Below are 11,416 nucleotides of genomic sequence, written 5' to 3'. Positions count from 1 at the left end.
CTAAACTGTAATTAGATCTGTCTTCGTGATCAGTCTATTTGTAGGTTATCGTGAATGGAGTGAATGAATGATTGCTTTATTTGTATACTATATAGTTTTAAATTAATTAAATAATTTTATTAAATAAAATTAATTAATTATATTAAAAGATAAATATAGTTTTTTAATATTAAATGTTCCTAAGTATTGGTAAAACTTTAAGTATATAGTTCTTATTCACAATATTTTCTGCGTAACTGGGATTTATTGAATTATGGGGATAAAATAGTCTTTTTTTTTACATTCCAAATATGTACTTCGCATGTATCAAAGCGTGGTTAAGCGGTAGAAATATCAACAAACAAACTCACTGTTACATTTATAATATTAGTCCTTACTATAATTATCCTAATAATTCTTTCTATTGTTATCCTTATGCGTATAGTACGGAGAGCTTGTCTTTATAGGTACCTGTTTTTCTTCTCATTTTTTATATAACAATAATTTAATTTACGTTTTCATTAAATAAATTAAATAGAGAATTTTTTTTTGTTTTGGTGAAAAGTTTATTTTTTATTTCAAAATTGCAACCAATTTTGATTTATTTTACTATTAGCCTTACTTTAATATTATTATTAAGTGATGTTATAAGTGAGTTTGAATATTTATTTTACCTCTGACGTACGAGTACGTACATACATATATTTAGCTATTTGTAGAATTACCTGAATTTTGTCCACATTCTTAATTATGTCCTCTATAGGTTTTATAATTTTGTCAAAGAGTCTAAATTATTATTTTAGCATTTGCCTTATGACTTATCAGCTAATGCTATTGATATGTTACTACTTACTTTTATCTAAGTAGATACCTATTATTAATAAAAAAAGTGATTCAATGATTGGGTTTTTACCTTTAGTAGTGTCATATAGCTATAACATAGTATTATGTAGTAGTATGTGTTATTTTCCATATTGTAAATAAAAGTACACTATAGAGAATTTTTATGGAAATTAACATGAGTAAATAGTTATTGCCGCAACGGAATGATTGTATTTTTCAAGATAAGGAGGTTCTAAATTCAATTGTATTTTTTTATGTTTGTTACTTCATAACTCCATCAGTTCTAATCCGATTTGGAAAATTCTTTTTTTTTCAGAAAGAGTATACATAAGACTGTAAGTTTTATTGGTCCCATAGTCATCAACTCAGCCTTTAAATGTCCACTGCTGAACATAAGCCTCACCCTTGGGGGGTTTTGTCAGTAGTCGACACGCTTGGCAGGCGGATTGGCAACCACAGTGAGGCTTCGGAGATGTTTCAAGAGGAACGCTGCTGCCCATCCCTCACCTTCTCCTAGTCGCCTCTTACGACACCCACGTGAAAGGAAGAGATAGCCTATTCTATGCCGGGATCACACGGCAAGGTCCCATACAAATTTTATCAAAATTGGTTCAGTTGTTTTGTTTTAAATCAAAATAACTGGCTATGACACAATTGAAGTTGGTTTTTTGATAGGAATAATCATTTTTAACACTATTATATCTTTTATTTATAATTAGATACTTCTTGATTATTATATATATCATATTCTTGTAACAACAAATTTTGTATGATATAAGGCAGTTTATTCATGTTAATATGTAGACATTTAATAATTTATTTTTATTAAAATAAACAAAAAGATTTTTGTGACAAATTATTATTGTCTAATAGATAAATAAAGATAAAATGTCATTATCATTTCAGAATTTATTCATACTATTTTTATTTTGAAATTATTTACTTACATATAAGTATATTATATATTGAAAAGTGAAAGAATCACAAAAATTTTATAATATATTTAAGGTAGAAATAATAACACGTATTTTGAATAATATTTATTAGTTGCAGTTATTAGCGCCTATTGTTATTTCGCGCCAATGAGTTAAAACGTAAACAAACAGCATCTCTGCTTTAATCTGTAATGATAGGCAGGAAAATAAAGCATTAAAACTATTTCAACTGTATTTTTTGTGTGTTATATACAGAACAATCACTCTTTTTCGTTTATCTTGTAGATTAAGTAGGTAAGTCTATTTTTCTTAAATTTTTTTACTTTCTACATTGCCATACTATGAAATTCCTTTCTCATGTCTATTGAAGGAAGTTAATCCCTAAATATTTTTAGGAGCAGATGTAAAATGCAGCCTCTGTTTTCGTGTACACATACGCATTTACTATGCATATACATCTGAATTTATTTATAATGTGAAAATATTATAAAAAAATAATAAAGTATTATTTTATTAATTTTTCAGTATTAATTTTCAAGATGACCACCAAACTTTTCAAGATTGTATTTGGCTCTGCTTAGTAAACATAAATGGTAAACTACTGTACTACTCGTAGTAGGTGTAATATAAAAGAGTTAAAAATTGTGTGAGCCAAATTGTTTTAGGAACAGAGTTTGAATACCTATCACGTTGTATTAAAACACCCATGACCGATTCCCAGGCTTACCGGTTTAAATCGGGAAATTCGTGGAACAACGCGGACCACTCAGCTCCTCGGTTGGTGCACACATTGAATATACTCGTTTTATGATCGCTGTAAGGAAAACCGACAGATAATAATGCGTAATAACTACCTGCAACGTGTCCTTTATTTAATTTATGGTAATTTATTCAATGTACCATTTTTTGGATAACCGGAATTGTATTTGTTATAGCCTTAACCCCCGGCTTAACCCCATGAATTACGATAAACAGTATCTGGTTTCTGTATTAATGTAAGATATAGCTCGAAATTTATTTAAATAGATACAGTAGTTTAAACGTAACGGAATAGGAAACATTTAAATATTTTTCAAATATTACCCATTTTAAAATTAGTAACATAGCTATAGCCTAATAGTTATGTGGTAGGGGCTATCCTAATATGATTGTATTCATGTGTAATGTAAAATAACCTGAGTACAATAAAAAATGATATTTCAGGTATTTGTAAACACCATTAACAATCTAAATAATCTAACCGCGTCAGGCTGGCCTTATGTCCCGTTGGATTTTAACATATTATGCGAAATGTGGGCGTGAAGAATGTCACGTTCACCACAATGACAGCAGTTTAGAAAATACCATTAACTACTTCAACTGGGATTATAGTTGTGATTATAGAGTAAAAGTTTTCTCATTCTAATGAATATCTTGTATTTTATCAAGGCAATCACTACATTTTTTATTATGTATTTTATTGTGGAAATAAAAGACTTGATGTACTTTAGAAACCATCCCTTGATGGACTAAAGGTTAGTTTAATTAAAAAATTTCTTATAAACTCAGAGTGCAAATATATAGCCTATATTATTTTGCGATATTTATATTATTTACAAATCGAAACTATAGGTTCTATATAATTTTTTTATGTAACTTAAATGTCAGACATTGATTATGTTACAATTATTATCGTACTATATACTATAAGTATAGACAAATGGTTAAAAAAGACTGGTGATAGGTACATTATATTCTCACTCCATTATCACATGGACATTTGACAAAAAATATTTTCAATATTTAAAATAATAAATATGATATTGTCAGTTTGAAGACGTTCCTAAATTTTATCCATTTAACTGTGATTTAGCATAATAAAACGATTAAAACAGGTAACAATTTATTAACGGAATATCCAAAGAACAAAGTCGCTAAAATATCGTCTATATTTTAGGAGCGGTCAATAAATTGATAATAATAGATGGGTAATAAGTTTAGTGTTAGGCAGCGGAACTCGATGCAGTTCGGCGAGTGTGCGGTTTGGGGTGGACAAAATCAATAGTCGCTACGAATAGCTACCACTACACTCAACAAATCTGCACACATAGCAGTTCCTTATATTGCCTATATCCGTCCGCGTACCCCCAAATTATTATCTTTGGAACAGGTGTCGTTTTATATAAACCTTTTTACTTAAATATGCGGTTTTTACCTATCTAGAAGTATACTGTACGTAGTATTGTTTCGACTAACTTGATATTAATTTCGACAAAAACTATGGTAATATTTGCATAAAAGTGGTACACATAGTGTTACAAATGTCAGTAAAATGGTACGCTTTTACTGACATTTAAGCAGTCGTTGTGTTAGTTGTACATACTTCATATTATTATTAACCTCTGTAAACATAAAATTTGTTTAATTTTATAACTGTTTCCGAAAAATTTGCAATGTACGGTAGTCAAAATAATAAATAGAGTGGCAATTTATTAATTCCGTTCTTGCGGCGGTTATGACACTACATAACATATATGTTATTTTTAAATAACATTAAGTATGTTATTATAAATAAAATGCGATTGATTAGGGATCAAATTTCATATAGAAAAACATCCGGTATCAACGTAGGAGATAACAAATGATGCAGATTTAAAAGGCCACCTATCAATCATATTTCTGCTACAGTTAAGTCTTAAAAAAATGTGTGTCACATTGCGGATGCCAAGAAAATACCCTAATAATAAATTAACATAGTAATGTTTGTGGCCGTTATGTTAGGATTGAGTTCGTCTTAATTAATATAAAAAAGCGGCGCTTGCCAGTGTCACTGGCCTTAGGGGACTACACATCATAAACATTTTATAAAAAACACTAGGTATAAATATTCTATTTGTGTTAATTAATATTAGATAGATTCTTGTAATGATTTTTATATTAAAAGGCTGTACAATATAATATGCATTATATGTATTTTAATTATTTTGCACTCGTTGGCATGCAACCGGATTGTCAAACCTGCTACATTAAATTCGTTTCTGAAGTTTTATTTAATAACTGTACTCATACACGGATTATTACTCGTTTATTAATGCAAGTTCAAGAATGTAATTGATACGTCACTCAATAAGATCGATTACGAACATAGATTACGAGTATTGGTAATTATCTATGGACTGTATCTACGAACATAAAAACTCTAATATTGGATGTGAAAGTGAAAAATAGTTACAGGCCATGTTTGTTGTTAAACTGTTGACCTGCATCTTGGTAATTGCGAGCTCACATATCATTTTGGCCCAGGGAATTTTTTAAGAACATTGTGTACTATGTCTTAGATTGAAATTACTTGCATCTCATTAAACCCAACTTTGTTTTGATCAATTGTGCTTAGACACTTTGGTGCTCAGATAAAATCGTTGCCACAATAACTGGTTGCAGTGTCACTAACCCTGAATTCCTTCGTCTATCTGCGATCTTTTTTACTTTCTTCGTCGAAATATGCGAATTATTCTTGTATTTCTCTGGTAATAGCATTACGTTGTGTTAATTATGTATTCATTAAGTTTTGCCGGTGTAGATTCGGTATGAGTTGCTAATTTATACTCCTGCTGTGCACAACTTAATAAATAAATTTAAAATACAACTATTATTAAATACATTATGTATTATTAGTAGTTAATCATCAATGTTAAAATGATTATTTTTCTCAATGGACTTTAAAAAGGAGGAGCTTTTCTGATTGGCTGTAGTTTTGGTTCCAGATATTACGCGAATAATTATGAAACGATTTTAATGATTCTTTTTTATCATATAACAATTTAAAAAAAATATTTCTATTCTAAAGTCAGTTTTAACAAAATTAGTAATGTAACAGTGGCATATTTATTCCCTATAACACTATCGATCGCACAATAGTAGGGACTAGTGAAAAAATATTTCACTCTTACCCCAAAGGGAGAAATGTAGAGCAAGTGGAACTGGTCAATTTTAAAGCTGTTAACTAACACGGCAGGAAACCTTAAATTCTTCGATTCCTGCCAAATAAAAAAAAATATAGAGATTTTTACATTTAATATATGAGTATATTGACTAATAAAAAAAAAATGGGAAGATGCGTATTGAGAACGCGTCTTTGAAAGCAAATAAATTATTTTGGGCTTATTATAACTTCTCTGTTTCCGAAGTAATTTACAAAACTCTTTCTTAGTTGTAATTTATACCTAATATCTATGTAGAAAACTTCTGTTTTTGGGTATATATAGCTAGATTCTACTTAAGAGCTTCAACTAGTAGGCAATTTTACATCTGTGTTCATTCGCTTTGTTTCGCCGCTTCTTTTCTATTAGTTACTTACCACTATATAAAATATAGAATTCTGTTAAGATCTTCATTATTTGTTACTCAGTCATGCATAGACAGTATATAGAATTATATGATTTTCTTGGAATAATTTACTAATTATTTATTCTAAAGTTAAAGAAGAAGACTTGAATTAAGACTAATAACTTGTAATTATAAATACTCAAGTATCTAAAATATGCAAATACAATAGTCCAGAAGTATTTTTATGGCAATTTATATGGGAAGCCCATGTTTAGCAGTAGACAATGAAACATTGAAACAATAATGATAATTATATACCATGTATTAAATGTTGTTCCATTTATTACTACATATGTACATACTCATCTCTGTCTCACTTGTGTTTCTTTTACTAAGTATCTGTGCTTACACAATAGTTTCGGTTTGGAATATTCTATATACGATAGGATATGATAGGGGATGTAGTTATATAATATTTATTAACGGGAATAGCAACGCATGAGAGATACGTTGTTAGGGGTTACAGTGTATTCAGTAATCCCCATGATGCTCTTCATGTCTGTAGACAACATTCGTCACTTTCTATTAGATGATCCGTAAATTTGTTTTTAACCGGGTAAATTTATTGTTTACTGTTGATTTATTTATTAATAGATAACTGTATAAAACCGTTATGAATAATAAAATATATTTTTAGTTTTAAGTTACTCTAATAAGAGTTACCTATTTCTATATTTTTCTTTTTACATTTAAATAAAATTATCTAGATATATTGCTAGGTATGTCTAATCAAATAGCAATTTTACACCGTTCTTCCGGGTGTGAATGACTTTTGAATGAGATGAAATTGGTAATGAAAATAAATTTATTCATAGAGAGGTGATTGGTATTAATTATTTTATTAGAAATGTTTTTTTCTGTCGATATATATATAAATATATAAAGTATCCTTTATTAATATTGTTTATGAATATCAATATTATTTATATATAATAGATAATAAGTATAATTTAACGTGTTTATTATAATATAATTATGTAAATAACGATCAAAAATTATCATTTTTTTTGTAATATACGCATTTGCAATTTATATTATTTATTTAAAATTTTTATATTATATTAAATGCATTTAAAGAGGCTGTGACATGGTTAGGTAACCTCTTGTTACTTTAACATCTTTAGCACTCAATATAAAAAATAGCATGAACATAGTATTTGTGTTGGGGAAGGACATAATCTATTATTTATCTCGGTCACGCAAACGAAATCCCGTCTCGGGCACAGCTATTGTGTGTAATGAAAAAAAGGACAGTATTTTGAAAAGAAGTAATATGAGAGAGTATCAGATTGTTAAGATATAGTTACACTAAAAATAAAGTATATAGATATAGACAAGGACTAGAATAGTAACCTTTTAACCGCCTCCTTGCGTAAACTCGTTCGAATTTGAAAGAATGTTCTGCTAGCATGTTTATGATTTTTTGCATTAATTAGTCGAGCAACGAAAAAATACACTTAGCATGTTTACATATACAAAAGTCGGAGGAGTAAAGTAAGAATGCACGTAGGTACTCTCCTCTGGAATAACTCCACCTTTATGAAGCAGAAATAATGGAATAGTCGGAGTTACAGGTAATGATAAATTATAAGACTATAAGATAAGGATCTCATAGTAGACATTTTATTACACTACTACGGATGGCAATCAAATCGATGGTCCACTCGATGCAAACGACAGAGTGTATGTGTAAGAATTGTCGGGTTATGAGTTATGTGAAACTGGACAAACAGCATTATGGAGGTACCAACTATAGCAATTAAATCCTTACTTTTTTTATGCAACTTAAATTTTAAACAGAAAATTTAATAATACAAAATATTATAATTTGGTTGGAGTTTTTAAAATGCTTGCTTACTCGATTGGATGATATTAGAATTCTAATTAATATACATATGCTGTATAGCACTGTATCTAATAAAGTTAAAAAATTATTACTTGTTTATCGCTAAATTTGACCACTAGTCCAATTTTAAACTCATTAGTGTTAACGCTAAGGTGTTCATTATTAATAATAAATCATGGATGGTGACCACCAGTACATATTCACACGATTACACTGATTTTGAGTTCTAATTAATTATCCATACGGAGTCAAATTTTCAGCCAGTGATAATGGAATGTACGCTGAGTTGTTGATTTTGTTTATTTTTATTAATAAAATCAATATTTTACATTTTGACTTTCTTCAATGTATGGAGACAATTCCACCCGGTTCCAGTCTTGTGGTATCTTGATAGATTTATTGAAGGTTAGTCAGATGGTTTAGGTTGAAGTTAGACTCATTTCTTGTAGTGTATTAATTAATTAACAAAAAATTTATTATCTAATAATGCTTAATGTATGATGAGTCTTTATACAACTTGGACAAACAAGACAGGACTATGGACAAGTTTATATGTTTATTTATATACCTTCGTCAATTATCTTTTACCAATTTTTTACATGTGGAAAACCAATGAAATAGGCCACTTCTAGATGGTTATACCAGTTTTTTTTTTTAAGTTAAATCTCCAGGAATTTACATTCCTGGAGATATATCCAAAAATGCACTAAATTGAATGCGATTTTCAGTTACCTGAAAATCGCATTCAATTTAGTGCATTTTTTGCATGATACTGGAACAAAAATACAAATATACAGACAATAAGATAGACAGATAGATGGATGGACAAAAATTCTAAAAATATTGTTTTGACATCTATTGGTGTTATTAAGACATCGTCTAGTAGCAATTTTATTACATTAATAATATTCTAATATATATAAGAATATGTGTAGTTTTAAATTAATTGTTAGTTTACCTTTGGTTGTACTATTTTTATCGAATATTCTATTGATTCCTTTCAGTTTCTTAAAAGTTGACTGTAAATGATTCCTCTGTTGGATAAGTCCATTTTATGTTAATTCCTTTTCATGTTTCTAATGTAAAGTAAGTACAATAGAGATTTACAACAAAAATCCACCGTTAAAAATAGTAATCGTTATCTCACATGAAAAATATATAAGGGCATCCTAGAATATACTGTACCTCTTATGCGTCATAATTGCGATGACTCCGTACTCTGTAATTTCAGAATAAGGCATAGTCAATGGCTATTGACTATTCTTACGATAAAACACTATACAACAGACCAAAACTGTTTAGTCTAAGTCTTCTATACTTTGCAGTATTGTATTCTTATGGTGGTGCGATGAGTAAAGTCGCATTCACCTTAGAGAGGAAGAGTAGTTAGTGTTATCATAGCCATATGGGTTTACGATATTAGGAGAGTCACCTCTGATGTAGTTCTCCGTACCTGAATATTTGTTGGATATGAAACACATGTTATGTCTTAAAGGACACTAATTATCGAATATTTACGGAATTGATGAACTTCCTATATTTTATATGTTAAGTGACTAGTAGTAGGACTCTCTGATGATTAGTAGGTATTATATCAGAAAAATATTTATTGGCATTCAGCCTTCGAAAAACAACAAAATGATTATAGTTATATTATTTGTTGATTTGAAATTCATAATATCAACATAATTATTTGTTAGTAAAAACAAACTAACTGGTTACTTATTTATATCTAAGATTTTTATTTATCGATTGATTAGTAACATACTTGTTTGTAATCTAGTAGATCTTAAGTTCTTTGAAATTATAGTATTACCTTACTTTTTCTTTAAGTAAATATGTAACAAACTAAATAATTATATGTAATCATTAAGCGTGCACTGCATAGCAGTGAACCTGTTATAATTATATGGGCTTCTAACATGCATAATTAGACAGAAGTTGTTATGCTCGTGACATCGACCGGTTACTGAGGATTTTGCTAATTGTCCGTAACCGATGTATACCTAAGTAATAAAATCAATGTGGAGGACACCAACTGCATCTTCAATTTATGCCGATGTGGATTCGCGATGCGTCGTGGTAAGACGCCAGCCCCCGCCACCGAGCTTCATATTTATACGCTAAAGCGGACACCGCGAAGAGTTCAAACGTACGTCGGGCGCTCGGAACATTAGACGATCGAGAGAATCGCAACGCGTGGGTAGAAGAGGGCGAGTGCAGTGTGCAGTGCGTGCGGATCGTGTGTCGCTGAAAGCTCGCGCCGCGAAGCCTCCGAGAGCGGCGGGACCGCGCGAGCGCCCGCCTCGCGTCAGTGCCGGCCCGGCCGCGCCGCAAGCATCACGCTCCGACATCTAACTGTTGACTAACTACCCTTGCTCAGTGACAACACTCACACATACTAGACACCTTTGTATTATTATCCTGTCGATCATCAAGTGGAAACGAACATTATTTTTATTTGAACGAGAGGTGAGTGATTTTTTTACATAATACTTAAATAATTTAAATAAAAAACAATACAAAAATCTAATACACCAAAAAAGCATATTTTTCAAGATGAATTTAAGTGTCAAATATATATAAATGTGTGTAATAACGCCGCATCTGAACGAAGCGTCTGAAAAAGCCGGTCGGCCGGTAGAGCTTTTCCTACATTGCAGTTTGCAGCTCTACCTGTATCCTGTACCGACGCTTATCTCACGCAATACGAATAAATATTAGAATGATTTGTATTATTTATTATCAACTTTACTTGTATATTAGACTTAATTTAATAATATTATGTAATTGTGGGTATTAAATTAACAACAATCAAATGACTCTTAATAACAGTTTCTCCATATATAATTAAAAAAAAAACGACGTATTCTGCAAGTACACGTAGGCGATAACAATTGTAAAATGCACTTATATGTAATTTTTATTACCATTATTCAGAATTTTTAAAATAATTACTATTATCATGATAAGCGTAGCCAAATTTAAAACGCTGTAGGTATTTTGTAGCTTGTAGGCAGGCAGTTAAATTAATGAAATTAAATCTATCACCTACGAATACAATATATAAGTGGTGAATTTAATACATGAATCTATTTAATGACTCGTTTCAATTTTATGCATGTTTCCCACCAACGTTATTCCACTAGCTCTTCAATTATTGTGATCACGTTGTATTCAGATTTGAATGTAGCTAAACAGTTAACAATTTAAATTGGTTTGGTAAAGTTAATACCGTATAGTCAACTAAGAAAAAAAGTGAAGCTTTCATTTACAATTGACTACCGGATTTCCACATGCACAGAGGTACAGTTGAAATGCTATTAAAAGCAATTACTTACCTCACTGTATCTATCTTAAAATATCTAATAGTTAAGTATATTTATTATTTATAAAAAAAAAATAAAAAATATTGCATTATACATCCAATTAAATAAAATATTATGTG

General features: G+C 29.9%; 1 protein-coding gene and 1 long non-coding RNA gene across 2 annotated transcripts in view; one reads left to right on the top strand and one right to left on the bottom strand.

Annotated features, from left to right (window-relative positions):
* Positions 1–1,835: 1,835 nt before the first annotated feature.
* On the bottom strand, positions 1,836–9,975 carry LOC128202202 (uncharacterized). The gene is made up of 4 exons (XR_008253641.1): positions 9,785–9,975; positions 9,258–9,421; positions 2,485–2,571; positions 1,836–1,943 (listed from the first exon to the last, which is right to left on the bottom strand). It is a non-coding gene; the product is annotated as an uncharacterized LOC128202202 (long non-coding RNA).
* A 141-nt stretch (positions 9,976–10,116) lies between these two features.
* The window catches only part of LOC113517566 (uncharacterized), a 39,658-nt gene continuing 38,358 nt past the window's right edge, over positions 10,117–11,416 (top strand). Inside the window, exon 1 of the mRNA XM_026902271.3 lies at positions 10,117–10,440. The gene's annotated coding sequence lies outside the window, so the exon portion shown is untranslated. The remainder of the gene's footprint in view (positions 10,441–11,416) is intronic.

This window comes from Galleria mellonella, unplaced genomic scaffold, assembly GCF_026898425.1.
Source record: "Galleria mellonella isolate WM207_F2 unplaced genomic scaffold, CSIRO_AGI_GalMel_v1 utg78, whole genome shotgun sequence".
NCBI classification, from domain to species: domain Eukaryota; kingdom Metazoa; phylum Arthropoda; class Insecta; order Lepidoptera; family Pyralidae; genus Galleria; species Galleria mellonella.
The sequence above is the reverse complement of the archived record's forward strand: the minus strand, read 5'-3'. Positions and strand labels throughout refer to the sequence as shown.